This window comes from Bos mutus, unplaced genomic scaffold (assembly GCF_027580195.1).
Source record: "Bos mutus isolate GX-2022 unplaced genomic scaffold, NWIPB_WYAK_1.1 CTG218, whole genome shotgun sequence".
NCBI lineage: Eukaryota > Metazoa > Chordata > Mammalia > Artiodactyla > Bovidae > Bos > Bos mutus.
In genome coordinates this window covers 221,617-242,912 of record NW_027219635.1, presented here as the reverse complement: position 1 = coordinate 242,912, position 21,296 = coordinate 221,617, and the positions used below count along the sequence as shown (strand labels likewise).

At 46.8% G+C, this 21,296-nt stretch overlaps 1 pseudogene; it reads right to left on the bottom strand.

Moving 5' to 3' along the window:
• Positions 1-995: 995 nt before the first annotated feature.
• On the bottom strand, positions 996-16,026 carry LOC138986857 (melanoma antigen preferentially expressed in tumors-like; annotated as a pseudogene).
• Positions 16,027-21,296: the final 5,270 nt, after the last annotated feature.

Sequence of the window (21,296 nt, the reverse complement as noted above, 5' to 3'; positions counted from 1 at the left end):
GGAACCTCACCACGGCTTGGCGAATGGGTCCCCAATACGCTGCAGCTACGTCTTTTAAGACAGCAGCAGGACCAAAGCTCTCTTAGGAAAATGACTTGAAAAACTAAAGGGTGCTCATCCTCCTCCTGCTCTGAGGGCCTCAGGCCGCAGACACTACCCAGCTCCAAGATGACCAGAATGGAGGGGCCACCAGAGGTGGTGAAGGGGACCAGCTTACCTGAAGATGACTTCCACCCACACTGGTTCAGCTCACAATGGCCTCAGGTTCTCAAACACCTGGTTCCCCTCGTCTCCTATCCTCTCAGGCACCCGTGTCCATCCGGAGCCTGAGAGCAAGAATCAAAATGCTCCAAAAGCAAGAAGACAGTACGGCGACATGGGTATTTAGGAAGCCTGAGGATACACTGAAAACTGGAGAGCCAACCCCTCCATGTGAGTGCGAGTCTCCTCATCTCCAAACCAGAGCAATTTCTCAAGGGCTGGACCAGTGGACAATGGAAGCGCGGAGCTGGTGCTCCTTCCTCTGACGGCACTGACCACAGTCCCGCAGCCCCATTTTGTTCCCTTGCTTGGCCCACCACGCCCTGGCACCTCCAGAGGGGACCCCACGTCCACAGGCGGCAGACCCTGGTTTGCTGGATTATTGCGTCCACAGTGTGGCTCCGCGGCCTCTTTCCGTAGCACGTGGCCCGGCTAGCTCCTCCCCCGTATCGGCCTTCACTCCAGCCCCAGGTCTGATAACTCCTTTTAGGGCGGCAAATAGAATTGGGGGTGCGTAGGGGCGAACAAGGGACTAGCTTAAGGACACCTTGTGGGAAAGCCGGGGACCCGAGGCAGGAACTTACGGTTTGCACAATGGCGCCACTCCACGTGATCCCTGCTGAACGTTGAGGAGAGAAGGCGGTGACTCAGCAGTAGACACTGGAAACCACGTGGCCCGACCAATCCCAGCTCCTGTTTCCTCCCGGAGCAAATCTCGCAAGATCTTGATATGGCTAAACTTGGTAAGGCGAGATCTCGGTAAGGCGAGATCTCGGTATGGCGAGATCTCGGTATCGCGAGATCTCAGTATCGCGAGATCTTGGTATCACGAGTTGGGTCTCCCGGGGGGTCCAGAAGTGGCGGGGAAGGGGCAAAGAGATGCGGAGGGGTGGTGCCTGTGGCGACGCCCACCGGAATGGAGAGGGGAGGAGCATTGGGGTGGCGAGGTGGGGCTTGGGAGGGGGTGGGGGTGTTCGTTGTTGCGTAGGGGGTGAGTTGGTAATGGTGTAGGTTTGCGTGACTCCATGTAAATGATGCTTTCCCTGGTGGCTCAGATGTTAAGTGTGCCTACAATTCGGGAGACCCGGGTTCGATCCCTGGGTCGGGAAGATCCTCTGGAGAAGGAAATGGCAACCCACTGCAGAATTCTTGCCTGGCAAATCCCGTGGACATAGGAGCCTAGTAAGCTGCAGTCCATGGGGTTGCAAAAAGTCGGACACGACCAAGCAAGTTCACTTTCACTTTCGTGTTACTATTAGTTAGTTGCCAGTCTCTTACTGTGCTTTGATAAAATAAACTGCATCACAGGTATGTCTGTATAGAAAAAGCATTGTGTATATAGGATTTGATACACTATAAGGTTACAGACGTCCGCTGGGGGTCTTAGAACTTATTCTCTGCAGATAAGTGGTGATGATTACATTTCTTTCAAAAGACAAAGTTAGTACCTGATTTACTCATGGGCTGAAACATTGAGATAAGTATTCACACCCTTATTTTATACATAAGGAAACATCTCAAACTCAGTTAAGTGACATGAGAGTTTTAAACTTCCTTCTTCAGCTCCCACTTTTGCCTTGTCTCCCCATGGTGGCCCCAATGCTCCTGTTATACTCTCCAGGAGAGCTGGTAGGCACCGTTTTGCTTACTGATCTCCAATCTCACTCAGAAATACTGACCAACATAAAATGTCCACAAGAGCCCCCAGCTGTCCCTTGGGGGTGCCCCTCACTCCCTCCACTCTCTGAGTCCAGAAGGCACCAGACTCTATACATGGATCAAAAATATTTTTTTAAGAATTCCAGAAAGGTCTAATAACAAAACTGGAGGCTGTCTCATGCTGGCAACTATGTATGTATAGCATTTACACTGTACTTGAAACTATTTACACAGTACTGACATTGTATTAGGTATTATAAGGAATGTGGAGATGATTGATAGCATGCGGGAACATCCCCTTAAGTTACATGCAAAGATTACACCATTTTATATAAGGGACTTGAGCACCCATGCATTTTGGTATCTGCGGGTGCAGGGTTCCCGGACCCAGTCTCCCGAGGGTACTGAGGAGAGAGGACGGGGCCTTCTCAGGACTTCTGCTAAGGGGACTTCAGCGTCCCCCTGCCTTGGACGCTGTCTCAAGTACCACCACCCAGCTCCTGACCTGCCTCAGTCCACAGTTTCTCTGCCATGCTTCCCTGACCATGATGTCAGAAATCACAGGCTCCCCCAACTCACATGCCATATTCACCTCCAGAGCTATTGGGTTACTGTATTTTTGTTTCTGGAAAAACATGTGGCATCTGTCAGTGCTACATGTCTGCTGCATAAATAAACAGGAACTGTTATTAACACCATCATTTATCTGTACCACAGGCTCCACCCATTAATTCCTGGCTCCCCACGTACTTACACTTGATCTTAGCCAGAAGGCTGAGAAGCGATTTCTCCAAACATTTCATGAAATCCAAATCTTGAAGATTTAAAACTAGCATGCAAGGGAGAAAGTCAGCCAGTATGTAGCTGGATGCTGACAGGGGGCGGTGGTGGTCATTGAAGTAAAAAGCTTTGTAAATACAATTTCTCTCCATATAGTACATTTGTTGATAGCGTCCATGCCAGTACCACATTTCATTGCCGTTAAAGGACAATCTAAAGTTTACATTTGACCATTTCTGATACCAGATCACGTTTCATCAGTAGCATATCATACTTTGTTTGGCTGTGTGCAAATGGTGGCCCTAGAGGTAAGGGACCCTCCTGCTGATGCAGAATATATAAGAGACGACGTTCCATCTCTGGGTCAGAAGACCCCTGGAGGAGGGCATGGCAACCCACCCAGTATTCCTACCTGAAGAATCCTATGGACACATCAGCCTGGTAGGCTGCAGTCCATAGGGTTGCAAAGAGTCAACCATGACTGAAGCAACTGAGCATGCAGACATATGTATATAAATATATATTTTATCGTGGCATGAGAAACAATGCTGTGGGGCTTCCTGATGAGCCAGTATTTAAGACTCTCATTTCCATTCCAAGGGGCATGGGTTCAGCCCATGGTCAGGGACCTATGATCCCACATGCCACAGTGTGTGGAGGAAAAAAAAAAAAAGGAATGATGTTGTATCTTACAGCTGATGTCATCTTAGATTTATGAAAAGTTTTATTTTTTTCATAAGCAGAATCCAGCCCACTAAATGCATTTCACAAGTCACTAATTTGATGCTAGCTGCATTATATAGGCAAATGGTTTAGACAGGGATTGACAAATTGGCTTGCCTCCTGTTTGTTTTTTTTTTCCACCAGCAATCTAAGAATGATTTTTATGTTTTAATCTATTTTGAACTTTTAAAAATATGTTACACATTTTACATTTTTTAATTGGGGGAAACAGAATATTTTGTGACATGTGAAAATTACAGGATATCTAAATTTCAGGATCACAAAGAAAGTTTTATTGGAACAAAGCAGTGAAACTTTGCCGCTGCCCGAGGCTGTTTCACACTGCTAATGGCAGTGACCCCGTGGCCCTTAATGCCTGGTTACGCTGTAGCCCATTACAGAGAAATTTTGCAGACTCGTGGTTGCAGAGAACAAAATGAAGCATTCCAAATCCCATGGCTCATCAGTCCAGTTGACTCAGTGCAGGTAAACACTTCCCACTCTGTGCCTCAGTGGAAGATGAAGCCGGAGTGTCTATGTCTCCACGTCCCAGAGAGATTTCCCTGGAAATACCAGCACCACGTCCTGTGTCCTGTGTCCATGGAAGTCCTACCTGGCTCTCCAAAAGCCTTATCTCAGTGAGGCTGGATCAGGAGATTCCAAGCCTTTTGAAGCCCATTCTAATCCAATCCATAGTATCCAAACCAGGCTCCACTCAGGTTTCTGAACCAGTTTTTCCCCATAGTATCTTTCAACTAGAAACCTTTAGACCAAATTGCTAGAGAGAGGAAAGAATGTGGGTGGGGTTTCAGGGCCCCAGCCAAGGGCTGTTTTCCAGGTCTCAGTGTGGTAAGAGTCCCCACTTCCCTATCTGGCATCCAGTGGCCCACCACCTTGTCTCCAATTTCAATCTGCATCTTTAGTTATTTGGGGTTCAGTAGCTTAAGGGCAGGGGAAAGTGGTCCACACAGTGATTCCCACAGAGCTTGGTCTGGTGTCAGGAACCTAAAAAGGCAGGGGTCCTCTTCCAATACCAGAAAATCCTCCAACTGCAAATAGGAAACCCCTGTTCTCTTTCGGGGGTAACGGGGTGGGGTGGTGGGTGGGGTGGTGGGTGGGGTGGTGGGCAGAGTGAGGGGACAGGAAGCAATTTTACTCCCGTGATCTGCACTTGAAGATGCAGCAGCCTCTGGAGTCCCGAGGTCCTCACTGTGGATCTCCATGCTGAACCCCAGGAGATTTCTTAGGAAGGGGCTCATGCTTTCTTAAACCAGGTCAGGGGTGTCAGTTCACACCCTGCTACCCCTCCTTCTCTCTTCCTCCCTCCCTCCCCTCTTCTCTCTCCTTCCCCTTTGCACCACCTAGGTTATATCTCAAGCTTTCCCTACCACTGCCTTTACAGCCCTCTGCACACAGATGCTTAGGGGGAGGGAAGGTTTCAGAGAAGAAATATGTGTATTTCCAGTCCGTATAAGGTAACTAAGACACTGAATTAGAACAAAAATGAAGTCGTGATCTCAAGTGCTGTAAACAGATATAACATCAAAAATACCTTTCTTATCAAATCAACATGTGTTCCTCTTAAATTCACACAATATATGTCCATGACATCTCAATGAAGCAAGAAAAAGAATGAACACCTGACCATTAGAAAGAGCTCGTTTTATACTCTTTTAAGATGGTTGATGCTGAGTGCTGTGCCTAGTTGCTCAGTCCTGTCTGACTCTTTGCAACCCCATGGACTGTAGCCAGCCAGGCTTCTCTAATCATGGAATTCTCCAGACAAAAATGCTGGAGTGGGTTGCCATGGCCTTCTTCAAAGTTGGTGAGTATCAAAACCCAAGGCTACAGACATCCCTGGTGGTCCAGTGATTGAGAATATGCCTTCCAATGCAAGGAACGTTGGTTTGATCCACAGGTGGGGAACTAAGATCCCACATGCCAGAGGGCAGTAGAACGGACAAAGGATCCGCATTCCACAACTAAGACCCGAGGCAGCCAAATAAGTAAATAAAAATTAACATTTAAAAAAAACCTCTATGCTATTTACATTCTTCTGGATATATTTGAAAGCATGGTATTAATAGTTTTATTTATTTATGGACACACCATGAGACTTCCTGCAGGATCGTAGTTTCCTGACCAGGGACTGAACCCAGGTCACCAGAGTGAAAGCACTGAGCGCTACCCATGGGTTTGCCAGGAAATTCCTAGGTGTATGTACTTAAAGGGTTTATTATTATTGTATGCCAAAAACTACATCCTTTGTAGTGTCTAGGCTTATGACAAACTTTTTGATGTCAATTTTAAAAGGTTTGCAAAAACTTAGGGATAGGAAGAAAAACTGTGACTACCTATTTGTACTGCTAGGCTTCCCTGATGGCTCAGACAGTAAAAAATCTGCCTAGAGTACAGGAGACCGGGCTTTGATCCTGGGTCAGGAAGATCTCCTGGAGAAGAGAAGGACTGTCCACTCCAGTATTCTTGCCTGGAGAATTCCATGGACAGAGGAGCCTGGGGAGCTACTATCCTTGGGTTTGCAAAGAGTCGAACACAACTGGATGACTAACACTTTCACTTTCATATGCTTTTAAAGATTACTCAAATCTCAGAATCACCTGGGACCTTGTTAAACATAGAGATTCCAGGGCTGCATATCAGACCTAAGAAACTCAAATTGCCAGAGGAAGGGGGCCTGGGAATCTGAAAGTTCAATGTTTGCCTCCCTTGATTCTGAAGTGAAGTGAATCCCAGGGTGTAAAGCCCTCCAATACTGTGGGAAAGATTGATCTCTGGTGGCTCAGCGGGAAGGAATCCACCTGTTAATGCAGGAGAGCTGGGTTCATTCTCTGGATCAGACAGATGCGCTGGAGGAAGAAATGACAACCCACTCCAGTATTCTTGCCTGGGAAATCCCATGGACAGAGGAGCCTGGCAGGCTACAGTCTATGGAGTCCCAAAAGTGTCAGACACAACTTAACAACTAAACCACAAGGGTGATGCTGAAAGTCGCTCCACCGTGTCCGACCCTTGTGGACCGCATGGACTATCCAGTCCATTGAATCCTCCGGACTAGAGTACTGGAGCGGGTAGCCTTTTCCCTCTCCAGGGGATCTTCCCAACCCAGTGATCAAACTCAGGTCTCCCACATTGCAGGCAGATTCTTTACAGATTCAAACAACAGTAAGATTCAACAGCAGATTCAAACAACAATAAGAACATGTTTAAAATACCCAAGAATCTACACCTTCAGGACACCCTGAGGGTTGAGGGTCAGGAATTCATTTTTTTTCTTCATGTGACACACTGAGCACCTGCCTTGGGAGGAGCAGGTTATTGGTAATTCAATAAACAATCAGGTGTAGTTTGAGCTGGGAGCTTCATCCTCCCCACCACCCTTTAGAGATTCTAGGACTCCCACACCCTCTTGGCAGTGAGACGTCTTCTGGACATCCTTTGTATTGATGGAAGTTAAGAAGCAAAGCCCAGAGATCTGGATCCAAACTTCTCAGTTTGGGCCACACTTTCAAATCTCCTGGGTTGTGCTTCTTAAGCCTCAGTGAATCTAAGGAATTGCCTATGTGTCTTGTGCAAAAACACATTTTTGTCCAAGAGTTGTGGGTGGGGCCTGAGATTCTGAATCTCTCACAAGCTCCAGGTGTTGCCCAGACTGCTTAAGGTGTTCATATTAAACAGTGAGTACTAGAGAGCTTTTGAAAAGTACTGATGTTCTGGTTGATTCTGTCGATCTTACTCCATACCCACAGAATCAGTATGTCCACAACTGGGGCCAGGGAGTCAACGTTATTAAAGGTCTCAGATTTTTCTAAGGAGCAGGTAAGGTGCAAATGTGTAGCCAGGCAAATCAGCCTACCATCAACCCTGTTTGGGACTTCATTGTGTCCTGCAAAATCCATATGTTGAGGGGACTTTCACAATGGTCCAGTGGCTAAGACTCTCCATTCCCACTGCAGGGGCTGGTCTTCAGTCCTGGTCAGGAACTAGATCCCACATGCTGCCAGGAAGACCGTAGATCCCACATGCCACAAATAAGACCTAGTGCAGTCAAATTAATTCATTAAAAAAATTATCAGTAGAAGTCCTAACCCCAACACTTTTAATGTAACCATATTTGGAGATAAAACCTTTAATGAGGAGATTAAGTTAAAATGAAGTCACTAAGGTGGGCCCTAGTCAATCTGATATTTCTTCATACAAAAAGAGAGAGGGGAATTCCATGGCAGGCCAGGGTTAGGGCTCAGAGCTTTCATTGCCAAGGGCCCAAGTTCAAACCCTGATCTGGAAACTAAGACCCAGAAGTGAAACAGCAGGGCCAGAAAAAAAAAATAGAAATTAGGACACATGAAACATCAAGAATGCTTGAACATAAAGGGACAGAAGAACACAAGAATGCAGCTGTCTGCACATCAAGGCAAGAGACCTCCAGAGACACCACACTGTCAACACCTTGATCCTGGAATTCTAGCCTCCAGAACTGGGAGAAAACAATTCCCTGTTGTTTAATTCTGTGGTATTTCTGGTGGCTACTTTAGTACTTTAACATGTTCTTTAGATCGGGAGTCCCTAAAAAGGGCTCACCTCAAGCACAGGTAGGAGGTATGCAGGTGATGACTCAGCTCCCAGATGATTCCCACCCATCAACAAAGGCCCACGCATGAAGATTTTCCAGGACACAGCCTGCTCCTGTTGACCACTTCTTGCAAACCACTGCCATTAAAGGATCCCATCCAACTCTCTTTCTGGCCCCAACTTTTGTTAATTCTCTCCTAGACTGTGTGGGACAGAACCTTGAGAACTGTGCTCAAACCATCCTGGATGTGAAGGGGAGTAGGTCTTTTAACCAACAACAACAAAAAAAAATACCCCACAGCTGTGCAGCAGAACACTGAAGCTTATCCCAATATGTACAGAAAAGCCTTCACATGTTAGGTTAGGAAGAATCAAAGGACATGAGTTCAAACTCTTCTGCAGGGAAGGTTTCCAAGAAGGAGGACAACATACTTTCTGTAGATGGGTTGAGAGGAGATGAATTTATTGGAAGGCATTTGGGTCTGCAGCGAGGAAAGGAATATGTGTAGGGAGGGGGTATGTCATGTTTCAGTTTTCTCTACCTCCAGAAGTTTCTATGATATGGGCCATGGTCACACGGCTCCCAGAGGTCAGTGAGAGAGGAATGTTTGGTGACTTCATCAAAGCCTGACCCATAGAAGGCTGCCTCTCAGCAGCCAATGTCAGACTTCTAGGCCATCTGCCAGGCTCAAGAAATGACCTACTGGGAACCCTCTGGTAGTCCTGGAGTGGTTAGGACTCTGTACTTTCACTGCTGAGGGCGTGGATTCTATCCTCAGCTGGGGAACTAAGATCCTGCAAGCTGCATTGGCAGGCCACCTAAGAAACAAAAAGAGAAAGACAGACATGACCTGTTCCTACCTTTCCTTCCATGGACAACTCCAAAGCCAAGTCCAGTCCAGGTCCATTGCTGTGGTCAAGGAGGAAGCTCCCTGGGGCTTGTGGCCATGGAGTGACATGTGATCAGCCTGAGTGTCCACCAACAGGGCTCAGCGTCTCACACCAACTGAGAACCCGGTACCCGGGAGGAGATCAGGCCCTCAGGACACAGGCTGGTTCCTGCTGACCTACAGATCAGGGCTGTGTAAGAAGTGGACTTTACAAGGTGACCAGAAGGCCCACCGTTCAAGAGGGCACTCATCCAGGTGGCCAGCTTCTACTCATTTCCTCCATCTCTAGGGGAGAGCTTGGTGGCTCCATGTTCTCACAAACCTTTGCATCTTCGACTCTCCGTGGGACAGCTTTATCTCACGATTGTTACTGTTCATTTATCCAGTTGTATCTGCAACCCCATGGACTGCAGCGTGCCAGACCTCCCTGTCCCTCACCATCTTCTGAAATTTGCCCAAGTTCATGTCCATTGCATTGGTGATGCCACCCACCCATCTTATCCTCTGTCACCCTCTTCTCCTTCTGCCCTCAGTCTTTGCCAGCATAAGGGACTTTTCCAGTGAGTCAGTTGTTCACATCAGATGACCTATATAATGGACCTTCAGCTTCAGCATCAGTCCTTCTAACAACTATTCAGGGTTGATCTCCCTTAAGATTTACTGGTTAGATATATTTGCTGTCCAAGGGACTTTCAGGTTCTTCACTAGCACCACAACTCGAAGGCAACAATTCTTTGGAGCTCTGCTTCCTTGGAGCAGCAGCTCTCACACCTGTACATGACCACTAGGAAGGCCATAGCTTTAACTGTACAGACCTCTGTCAGCAGAGTAACATCTCTGCTTTTCAACACACTGTCTAGGTTTGTCATAGCTTTTCTGCAAAGCAGCAACCGTCTTTTGATTTCATGGTTGTAACCACAATTGCAATGATTGTACAGCCCAAGAAGAGGAATTTTGTCAGTACTTCCACCTTTTCCCCTTCTATCTGCCATGGAGTAATGGGGCCAGATGCCAAAATCTTACTTGTTTTAATACTTAGTTTTAAGCCAGCTCATTCACTCTACTCCTTCATCCACACCTAATCAGTGCAGAGTGTCTGGCTTCTTGCTGCTTCTGCTCTTTGTTCTAACTAACTGAATACAAAATCATAAAAGGATGGTTTTGCAGCTTAAATGCAAGGGTGGGACAGAGAGGGACCAAAACATAAGGGACCATGACACTTTGAATGAGTGAATCAATGATGACTTGCATCACCTGCTTACCCACAGTATTAAAGGTGAAGTAAAAGTGTTAGATACTTTGTGACTCCATGTATTGTAGCTCCACCTGCTCTTCTATGAAATTCTCCAGGAAAGAATACTGGAGTGGGTAGCCACTCCCTTCTCCAGGAGATCTTGATTCAGGGACTGAGCATGAGTCTCCTGCATTGAAGGTGGATTCTTTACCATCTGAGCCACCAGGAAATCTCACAACAAGGTGATGCTAATTTCCAAGACATTCCTAGATCATAATTCTGGTGCTGCATGCCAGTCCTAGCTCCTTCGGTCACAAAAAGGGTATAGTTGGAGCCATTCACTCTGAAGGGATGTTGTTATTTTCTATAGTTGCTAAATCTTCTCTGAATCTTAGAGGACTTGGTCTCAGCAAAAGCTCTGACGGGCAAAGAGAATTAGTTAAAAGCCTTAGTGCTGCCAGGTTGGCAGAAAACCAACCAAAGAGGAAATTTTTTTTTTGCCGTGTGGGCTTAAGGTAAACATTTAAGGATTAAGGGTTTTTTTTTTTTTTTTGTTACATATGAATCACACCAAAGAGAAAAATGCCAATTTACACTCAACTCTGAAATGCTCAACACAGAAGTAACTTTTTTGATGATTGGGAATGGATTTCCATCAGCCTTTGAATAAATACTTGTGTGTGAAAGTTTTGATTAACATAAAAACAAAATAAAACCTGTGGGATATTAGTGGCATAAAAGCACATTTAGACAATGGACTCAGGGATGTTGGGTTTTTCTCTTAGAAACTGGAGGCTTCCTGGCAGCTCAGATAGTAAAGAATCTGCCAGCAATGCGGGAGACCCAAGTTCAATCCCTGGGTTGGGAAGCTGTCCTGGAAAATAGAACGGCTACCCACTGCAGTATTCTCACCTGTAGAATTCCATGGGCAGAGAAGCCTGGCAGGCTACAGTACATGGAGTCCCAAAGAGTCAGATCCGGGTGAGCAGGGAAGGTGGGCATGGGCTAGTGATTTCCAGAGGCTTCAAATGGTCTGCTGGTGAATATCCCCCAGAGCTCCGGGCCTGACTTTGTCCAGTGAACCCCTCTTGGCACTGACCATGGTCTGAGATGGAGGCTTCACATCTGCTGGATCCACTGGGGAAAATGCTCCAGCCCAGGGCCTGGGTGGGGTTAGCAGCAAGGGTCCCTTGGAAGAAGGTTCCTCCAGCAGTGCTCACTCCTGGACACTTAGTTCATTCCAGGCCCTGAGGATGCACCTTGTATATGATGACAGATTGAACAGCCTCCGAAATGAGTGAGGAGGTGGATGCCCTGGAAATGAAAACCACAGGGAATGGATAAATGGTGCCCTGAACTCTTGTAGCTGATCCTTGCCGAAGCATCTAGGCCCCACTCACGTTCAGGCTCTTTTATTTAAACACTAAAAGGAGAGTCATGAATTTAAAGGGGAAATCATGGTCATAGATCACAGAGGACACCCAATGATTGACACTGAAGATCCCCTTATTTCTTTGTAACAATCAAACCCAGGGGTAACGACCCCATCAACCTCCAAGCCCACAATTCCCCCTCCAAAATTCAGATTCACATTTCTAACTTCGTAGGAACACATCTCTCCAAAAATCCATCCCTCCCCTACCCCTCCACCCACTCTAAATCACCTTTTCTTTTCCCGCATGCACTGAACAATGGTCGAAAACTGTGGTTTGTGTTCCTTCTTGACACACTGGGGGCTGGTTGGCAGTGTCCCTGTGCCGGGGACAAAGCCTGCAACTCATGGGCTGCTCTAGGAGGGCATGTATCAAGGGCACAGGATGGGTTGTTGTCGTAGAATATCTGGTCACCATGGTGTGGTAGGGCTTGGCACTGAAACAGACCATACTGGGAGGCTCAGACTTGCATAGCAGCTGCTTGAGCTGGGCATGCAGCTGAGCAGGAGGCCCAAGTGCAGGGTGACATGCAAATCCTCATAGCTCTCCAGGGGTGTGGGGTACCTGCAGGAGCTCCAAGCTGAGGCTGTTCAGGTTGACCCCACTAAGGCCCAGGTCGTTCAGCAGGCTGATGCTCGGGCACTGTGACAGGTACGTCAGGTCTGACTCGGAAATCAGGCAGTTGGTAATCCACAGGGTCTCCCTAGGGGCCTTCAGGCACCTGGGGAGAGACAGGGCAGTCAGTTCCAGGGGCAGAGGGATGGGGTAGGAGAGTCCTATTTCACCAGAACACAGGGCATCTCACTGGCTTGGAGCTAGCCTCTCTCCTTCTTAACATAAGGCAGGGGGTATTTCCAGGAGAAGGTCACACTCACATAGGTATGACCTCCCCCTGCACAAAATGATGAACTATTTTCAATATCGGAAACAAACAGTAAACAAATGCTATTTCACTATTTCAGCTTACTAGTATTTGGTTCCCAGGAATTAAGATGTTTGTACAGGACATGACTAGTTGAATTCAACAGCAGGTTGGATGAAGTGGTCATGGGCTGGTGGGTCTCAACAGTTACAGATGACCCCTGGGTGAATATCCCCAGGATATTTGGGAGCCACAAACCGCCCATCAACACCTACAATACTTTTTTTTTTTTTCTTTCTTACTCTGGTTTCTCAGTGAACATATTTATTCCTAATGCTTGGAGCTTGCACCTGCCAAAAAGGGAATCAATGCAACTCATTCATACAGACAGACTAGGCTGGATCTTCTCAGCTTTTATCACTATGTTCAAGGCAGAACAATATCTGTTACTGAGGAATTTCTATGTATTCAAAAGTCTTAGAGGAAAATAATAATTGTAATTTGGACTTAAAGAAATTGGAGCCACCTCAACAAATATTCTCATTTGTCTTTTTCTCTTCTCTGGACTACTTAGGAGTGACAGTTTTCCACCCCTGATCCCTCCTTGTCACCTCCAGAATCACCCACTTCCCATAGCTCACTTGGAGCCTAAAACAGCTGAGGACAGTAGTGGCAGGTGGGAGGGGAGAGACATAGCTTGGGACTTCAAACCTCACACCTGATGGACCAATGTCCTTCTCTCTTAGTTATCTGTCATCATCTCAGCTAAGACATCACTCTCTCAGAAAGAATTCCCAAGGGCATAACAACTGACTCCCACTATGTGGACTCCCAGCAAGAAGTCCCCTTTGACATCATCTAACCTAGGCCATACCTCTGACCCTAAGGAGGTACGTGACCTGACAAAGCGGAGACATCTTGAGGAATTCTGAGCAGCCCGTGCACCCAGGCAATGTCCCCAGCGGGCACAGTGTAGATGCCCTGAGGGTAATGAAAGAAGAGAGGCCTATTCTGGTCTGCAGAGCTGGCGCCACGCTTCACCTGGGCACCTGGTGCAGACAGCCCTCAAGGAAGGATATGGAACTGGGTGGTGAGCTGGCCAACGCAGAGCTCCTCCTTGTCAGGGGAGGTGTGGGGCAAAAGATGAATGCACGACAGCAGCAGCCAGTGCAGGTTGCCCATCCAGCCCATGTGCGGTACGAACCTGCCCAGGGTGACTAGCTTCCAGGTCCAGTTCACTACCGGGTCCTGGACAGAGTCCAGCTTATCCATCTTCAGGATCCTCCATATGCTCTGCATGGGCAAGGCGAAGATCCTCAACTTCTGGCAGCATATGTGCAGCAGGCTCCTCCTCCGCTAGGCCTTCTTAAGCAGGTAGCTGAGGGTCTCATCCAGGGTGTCCTCTTTGAGGCACAGGTCGACCAGCACCTCCACAGTGGCTCGCACCAGCCTCAGCCCTGCCTGTGCCTCCACCCTGCACCTCTTCTGCATGGTCTGGGCAGGCTCAGGCCCCAGCACTGAACAAACACTGGCCTTGACCCCAGACCACAGGGGGTCCAGAAGTCCTGGTGGGTGTTCCGGTGCAAGTCCAGCACCTTCAGTTTCCACCACCTGCCGGGCCACAAGGACACCCTGAGCTGTGCAGAGGCCAATGGGCACCAGGACCCTGTGAGGGCTCTGCACTCCACACACCACAGCTCCTCCAGGTTCCATGCCCTCCTTGGTCCCCACTTTAAGGGACACTGGGGGTGGGGGTCATATGCCTTTTGTGTTCTCTCCCCATCAACCAGTCCTGTACACCCAATTGCTTGTTCCCAGGTGACCCCTCATCCTCCTGCTCTTGCTGCATCTTTCTCACACCCTAGGCCCCATCAGTCTGCCAGGTCAACCTTACCTGGGGCAGAGCTCCTGAGCAAGCAGGACATCCAGGCCATCAAATGCAGTCTGGAAGGTCTCCAGATGAGGCTGGTGGTCCTTCATCAGGGCCCCCAGTGGGAGGCAGGGGAAGGGCCAGGCCTGGGAGGCAGGGGAAGGGCCTGGCATCAACTTCAGAGCCTGGATGTACCTCCTGGAAAAGACTGCCCTAAACAGTGGCGGAAAGAGTTCAATGGGCAATTCCTCCAGGGCCGCGATGGCCAAGGACTCATTCTGCAGCAGACTCTGGCTGGCAAGTTCCAGGAGTTAGGTTGGGGCCCAGATGCCCATCCTGAAGAACCTACTCCAGAATGAGTTCAGGAAGGATGTCAGAGAGCAAGAGGCTTGTCCTTCTCTGGCTAAGGAACTGGGGAGACCCTGCTGTTCCTCCACCCTCAGGGAATCCAAAGCAGGGTCAGAGACATCCTCTGTCCACAAAGTCACAGCTTTGGACCAACTGGCACCAGGACAAGCATCTCTCCAGGCAGCAACAAAGGGACCAGTTGACCTCTTGCCCCATCCTGTATCTACCAGCTGCTGCATTTAATCCCAGCCATGCTGGCAGGTAGATACCTAGGAGTCTGACAGCTGACCCCACTCTCTTCAGAGAAAGCTTCTGATTCTTATTTAAGGGCTGAAAACAGGAATAAGGAGTTTAGCCCAACACAGCCTGTCTCTAAACTTCAACCAATAACTCATGCAATGGGTGCTATTATGTCACCAATAAAAAGATGTACCTTTCACCATGTGTCTCTTCTACAAATGTTGTTACCATTGGGTTCAGTGGAGCAATGCACTCACATTCAGAACAAAGCCTCCAATCTTTAAAATAGTCCACAGAGTTTCTTTGTTTGTTTGTATTCCATGGAATTAAAAACACTTTTTAGCTTTTAAAACAAACAAAAACGCCAAAACCCTTTAAGCTTGTAAAATCACAAAGCTATAAAATGATATGAAGTATAATCACTGGTCACAAACAAAATGTAAAATGTCACCCCAAAATTCCTCCTAATTAGATGTCTTTCATTAAATCAGTTCAAGGAACTTTCCTGGCAGTTCAGTGAGGAGGACTCTGTGCTTTCACTGGAGGGGAACGAGTTCTATCCCCATCAAGGATCTACGACCCCAGATGCTGTTTGGTGTGGTGCCATCCCCAACTCTCACCCCAACCTACACCATCTACCCCCTGCCAAATTCTATTTGGTTAAGAATACTATAACCATCTCTACAAGTGGCAAAAATCAGAGAAGAAACCAAATTGTCTGGGATAAAGGTAAAACTGCATGTAGAAATAAAAGCAAAGCTTGCAATTGCTGACATGAATGGAAAGGCAAAGAAAATTCTCTACAGGAGCATGGCCTGTGCAGCCTGTCGCATGAAGATGCCAGAAGGTACAGCTGTCAGACCCCAAGGCTCCAGCGTGGAACAGTGTGCTCAGTTCTGAGACCCTCTTCTTCCAGGACACACTTTTCAGATTCTGGCTGAAATTTCCATTTCCAGCCAAAGTGCTATCTTACTACTAGATGTCCATTCAGCTATGTCTGAGTGGGATTTTACTTTCTCACTACATACAATTGACGGGATCCTATGTCTGTTCACAATAGGTTAGCAAAATATAACAAAATATAAAAGAAGAAATCTAACCTGAAGGTACATTCGTTGGGGGACTTTGAGCCACATTAAAATCACCCAAATGTTCATGTTCAGAAAGCTTTGTGCAGATGGTGGTGTCACCCCAGAAGAAAAAGAAACAAAATAAGATTCCCAAGTATCACAGTGTCACTTACACATTACATCAGGCAGTGAAACACGTGCCCATTCACGGAGGAACAGATGTGTAATGGAGGGATGGTGGGTCCTCCAGATTTTGAGGGTCCAGGCTTCCCTGGAATTGGTCAGGAAAAATGACACCTAGGAGCTGACCAGGAGAACAGAGGGACCAGACAATTGTAATGAAACCAAACACACCCAAGACAAGTGTGTTTTGTTTGGAGGAATACAAAGACTATTCTTAGGCTAGGCTTGAGAAATTACCATCACAGGGAGTGGCTAACCCTAACCCTACCAACAGTATTCTTCACAGAGCTAGAACAAATAATTTCACAATTTGTATGGAAATACAAAAACCCTCGAATAGCCAAAGCGATCTTGAGAAAGAAGAATGGAACTGGAGGAATCAACTCACCTGACTTCAGGCTCTACTACAAAGCCACAGTTATCAAGACAGTATGGTACTGGCACAAAGACAGAAATATAGATCAATGGAATAAAATAGAAAGCCCAGAGATAAATCCACGCACATATGGACACCTTATCTTTGACAAAGGAGGCCAGAATATACAATGGATTAAAGACAATCTTTTTAACAAGTGGTGCTGGGAAATCTGGTCAACCACTTGTAAAAGAATGAAACTAGACCACTTTCTAACACCATACACAAAAATAAACTCAAAATGGATTAAAGATCTAAATGTAAGACCAGAAACTATAAAACTCCTAGAGGAGAACATAGGCAAAACACTCTCCGACATACATCACAGCAGGATCCTCTATGACCCACCTCCCAGAATATTGGAAATAAAAGCAAAATAAACAAATGGGACCTAATTAACCTTAAAAGCTTCTGCACATCAAAGGAAACTATTAGCAAGGTGAAAAGACAGCCTTCAGAATGGGAGAAAATAATAGCAAATGAAGCAACTGACAAACAACTAATCTCAAAAAATATACAAGCAACTCCTACAGCTCAACTCCAGAAAATAAACGACCCAATCAAAAAATGGGCCAAAGAACTAAATAGACATTTCTCCAAAGAAGACATACAGATGGCTAACAAACACATGAAAAGATGCTCAACATCACTCATTATCAGAGAAATGCAAATCAAAACCACTATGAGGTACCATTTCACACCAGCCAGAATGGCTGTGATCCAAAAGTCTACAAATAATAAATGCTGGAGAGGGTGTGGAGAAAAAGGGAACCCTCTTACACTGTTGGTGGAATGCAAACTAGTACAGCCACTATGGAGAACAGTGTGGAGATTCCTTAAAAACTGGAAATAGAACTGCCTTATGATCCAGCAACCCCACTGCTGGGCATACACACTGAGGAAACCAGAAGGAAAGAGACACGTGTACCCCAATGTTCATTGCAGCACTGTTTATAATAGCCAAGACATGGAAGCAACCTAGATGTCCATCAGCAGATGAATGGATAAGAAAGCTGTGGTACATATACACAATGGAGTATTACTCAGCCATTAAAAAGAATACATTTGAATCAGTTCTAATGAGGTGGATGAAACTGGAGCCTATTATACAGAGTGAAGTAAGCCAGAAGGAAAAACATAAATATAGTATACTAATGCATATATATGGAATTTAGAAAGATGGTAAATAATAACCCGGTGTACGACAGCAAAAGAGACACTGATGTATAGAACAGTCTTATGGACTCTGTGGAGAGGGAGAGGGTGGGAAGATTTGGGAGAATGACATTGAAACATGTAAAATATCATGTAAGAAACGAGTTGCCAGTCCAGGTTCGATACACGATACTGGATGCTTGGGGCTAGTGCACTGAGACGACCCAGAGGGATGGTATGTGGAGGGAGGAGGGAGGAGGGTTCAGGATGGGGAAACACATGTATACCTGTGGCGGATTCATTTTGATATTTGGCAAAAACTAATACAATTATGTAAAGTTTAAAAATAAAATAAAATTAAAAAAAAAAAAAAAAAAGGACCAGGTGGATCCACTAAACCCAAGGCAAACCCGAGATCCATGCTTCCTCCCTCCCTGGAGGCAAAGGGCATTTCCTCCCTGAAGCTAAGAGATTACATTTAGGAATGTGGGTTAGAGAGGATGGAACAGTTTTGTTTGGCCAAACCTGGGACACGCTTTGTTCTGCCTGAAAGCCACTGAGGGCTTACGGCTGTGGGCTCTCCTGAAGGGAAATAAACGTGAGCCAAGGACACAAATCTGTGTCAGCAAATGGCTGTAACCCTGAGGCTCAGGCATCCCCCTGCACATCCCAGCCTGGGCTCTATCAAGCGACCTGTACCCTCACCAAGACCTTCACAGGCTCCTTCCCAAGTGTACCTGGGTAACCTGACATTCCCTCTGTGCCATTGAACAAGGAATGCAAAGTGCCTTTGAAATCCCCTCTTCCCACCCCTCTCCCACTTTAAGGCTCTCATATACAAAGATCCTGATGGGAGCTCAACTTTAAGCCCAATATACATTTCAGCTTTTCCTTTGCTCTGTATTAAGCACAGGTAGCCATACGGACTTTCTCCCTGGGGAGGTGCAAAGCCTGCATCAAAGGGTCTGGTGTGAAGCCCCTGCTGGGCTGACTGACATGCTAGTTCTACTGCGGTCTCAGAACACAGACGGACAGAATATCTCCACCCCTGGCATTGAGATGCACCAACAGTTCTTCTATTTGGAGGGCTAGGAGGTGGCCTTCCTGAAGGATACTCAAGAGTTTGGTAATTTCCTGGAAATGGCAATCACCAAATTCCTACCATCCCCATAAGCAGCCTGGGATGTGGCTGTCCCTTCAGTTCAGTTCAGTTCAGTCGTGTCCAACTCTTTGCGACCCCATGAATCGCAGCATGCTAGGCCTCCCTGTCTATCACCAACTCCTGGAGTTCACTCAAACTCCTGTCCATCGAGTTGATGCTGCCATCCAGCCATCTCATCTTCTGTCATCCCCTTTTCCTCCTGCCCCCAATCCCTCCCAGCATCAGAGTCTTTTCCAATGAGTCAACTCTTCGCATGAGGTGGCCAAAGTTGGTCTTCTCCAACACCACAGTTCAAAAGCATCAATTCTTTGGTGCTCAGCTTTCTTCACAGTCCAACTCTCACTTCCATACATGACCACTGAAAAACCATAGCCTTGACTAGACGGACCTTTTCCTTAAATATAGTTAAAACCCCAAATAGGGTTAAGCTGGAATGTGCCTTGTGGGCATTTTGACTTCCAGCAATCTCAAGATTCACAGCAAAGATAATCATCAACTCCCTGATTATGGAGCAGCCATGATGACACTGGCACTTTCCACTAGTATCTCAAATAACTTTCAGGGAGAAGCTGATGTTCACCTCTGGTTTCCTTTCCAGCCTGGTGAATCCAAGACAGCCAAGGCAGGATGCTGTCATGATCCATGACATGAAGAACCACTTGGGCGAAGATGGATGAATGGACAGATTTGTCCCACTGAACATTAGGAAGAACTAGCCAACTTCACAGGGACTTTGGGAAGCAGGAAACATCAGAGGTCTAAGCTTGGGATATTTCCATGGGAGCTCAGCATCCAGGAGATCTAAGGATGCAGGAGGGACCACTGTCTTCAAATGATCTAAAAATAGGAAGTATCAGTAAAAAGTCTTTCTGAGCGAGGCAGAGGACAGGCCTCTGTCCACCTCCAGCTTCACAGATTCTATTTGTGCAGGGATTTGTTCACTGGACACAGAAGCACTAGGGGCTCATCTGCATGAAGACATGTTCTTCCTGCCCAGTGGCAGATTGGCACAGGATGACTCCCAAGACCCAGGTGTGAGTCAACCTGGGGGACATTTCTACCTGTTTTTGTGTTGCACAGGCTGGTACAGCCCCTGAGCTCATTTTGGTGTGGGAAGAGCTCATGCCCTGTCTAGTGGCAAAATTCTTTCTGTGACTGCAAAGCATCTGCTCCCCAGTGCCTTCCTGGGGGTCTTTAGAATGGGTCTGTGCCCAAAGAGGCACTAGAAATGTTGAAAGTTCACCCTCTGTGGCTTCTGGAGGAAGACCACATCCTGGCTGGTCCTCAGAGGCCCCAGACTGACAAGAAGCCCTGGGGACTCAGCCTCCAACAGACAATATCCTACCTGGTGTTCCAGTATGTCTGTCCTCCCTCCACTCTGAGTCAGATCTCTTCTTACCCTGGAATAGTCTACCCTCTATGCCTCTTCCTGTACTTGGCAAGACAGATTCTAGATTGACAGATTCCATCTCAGTTCAGTTCAGTTCAGTCTCTCAGTCATGTCAGACTCCTTGCGACCCCATGAATTGCAGCACACCAGGCCTTCCTGTATATCACAAACTCCCGGAGTTCACTCAGACTCATGTCCATCGAGTCCGTGATGCCATCCAGCCATCTCATCCTCTCTCGTCCCCTTTCCTCCCTCCCCAATCCTCCCAGCATCAGAGTCTTTTCCAATGAGTCAACTCTTTGCATGAGGTGGCCAAAGTACTGAGTTTCAGCTTTAGCATCATTCCTTCCAAAGAAATCCCAGGGTTGATGTCCTTCAGAATGGACTGGTTAGATCTCCTTGCAGTCCAAGGGACTCTCAAGAGTCTTCTCCAACACCACAGTTCAAAAGCATCAATTCTTCAATGCTCAGCTTTCTTCACAGTCCAACTCTCACATGCATACATGACCACTGGAAAAACCATAGCCTTGACTAGATGGACATTTGTTGGCAAAGTAACGTCTCTGTTTTTCAATATGCTATCTAGGTTGGTCATAACTTTTTCTTCCAAAGAGTAAACGTCTTTGAATTTCATGGCTACAGTCACCATCTGCAGTGATTTTGGAGCCCCCCAAAATAAAGTCTGACACTGTCTTCACTGTTTCCCCATCTATTTTCCATGAAGTTATGGGACCAGATGCCATGATCTTCATTTTCTGAATGTTGAGTTTTAAGCCAATTTTTTCACTCTCCTCTTTCACTTTGATCAAGAGGCTTTGAGTTCCTCTTCAGTTTCTGCCATGAGGGTGGTGTCATCTGCATATATGAGGTCATTGATATTTCTCGTGGCAATCCTGATTCCAGCTTGTGATTCTTCCAGCCCAGCATTTCTCATGATGTACTCTGCATAGAAGTTAAATAAGCAGGGTGACAATATTAAGCCTTGATGTACTCCTTTTTCCTATTTGGAACCAGTCTGTTGTTCCATGTCC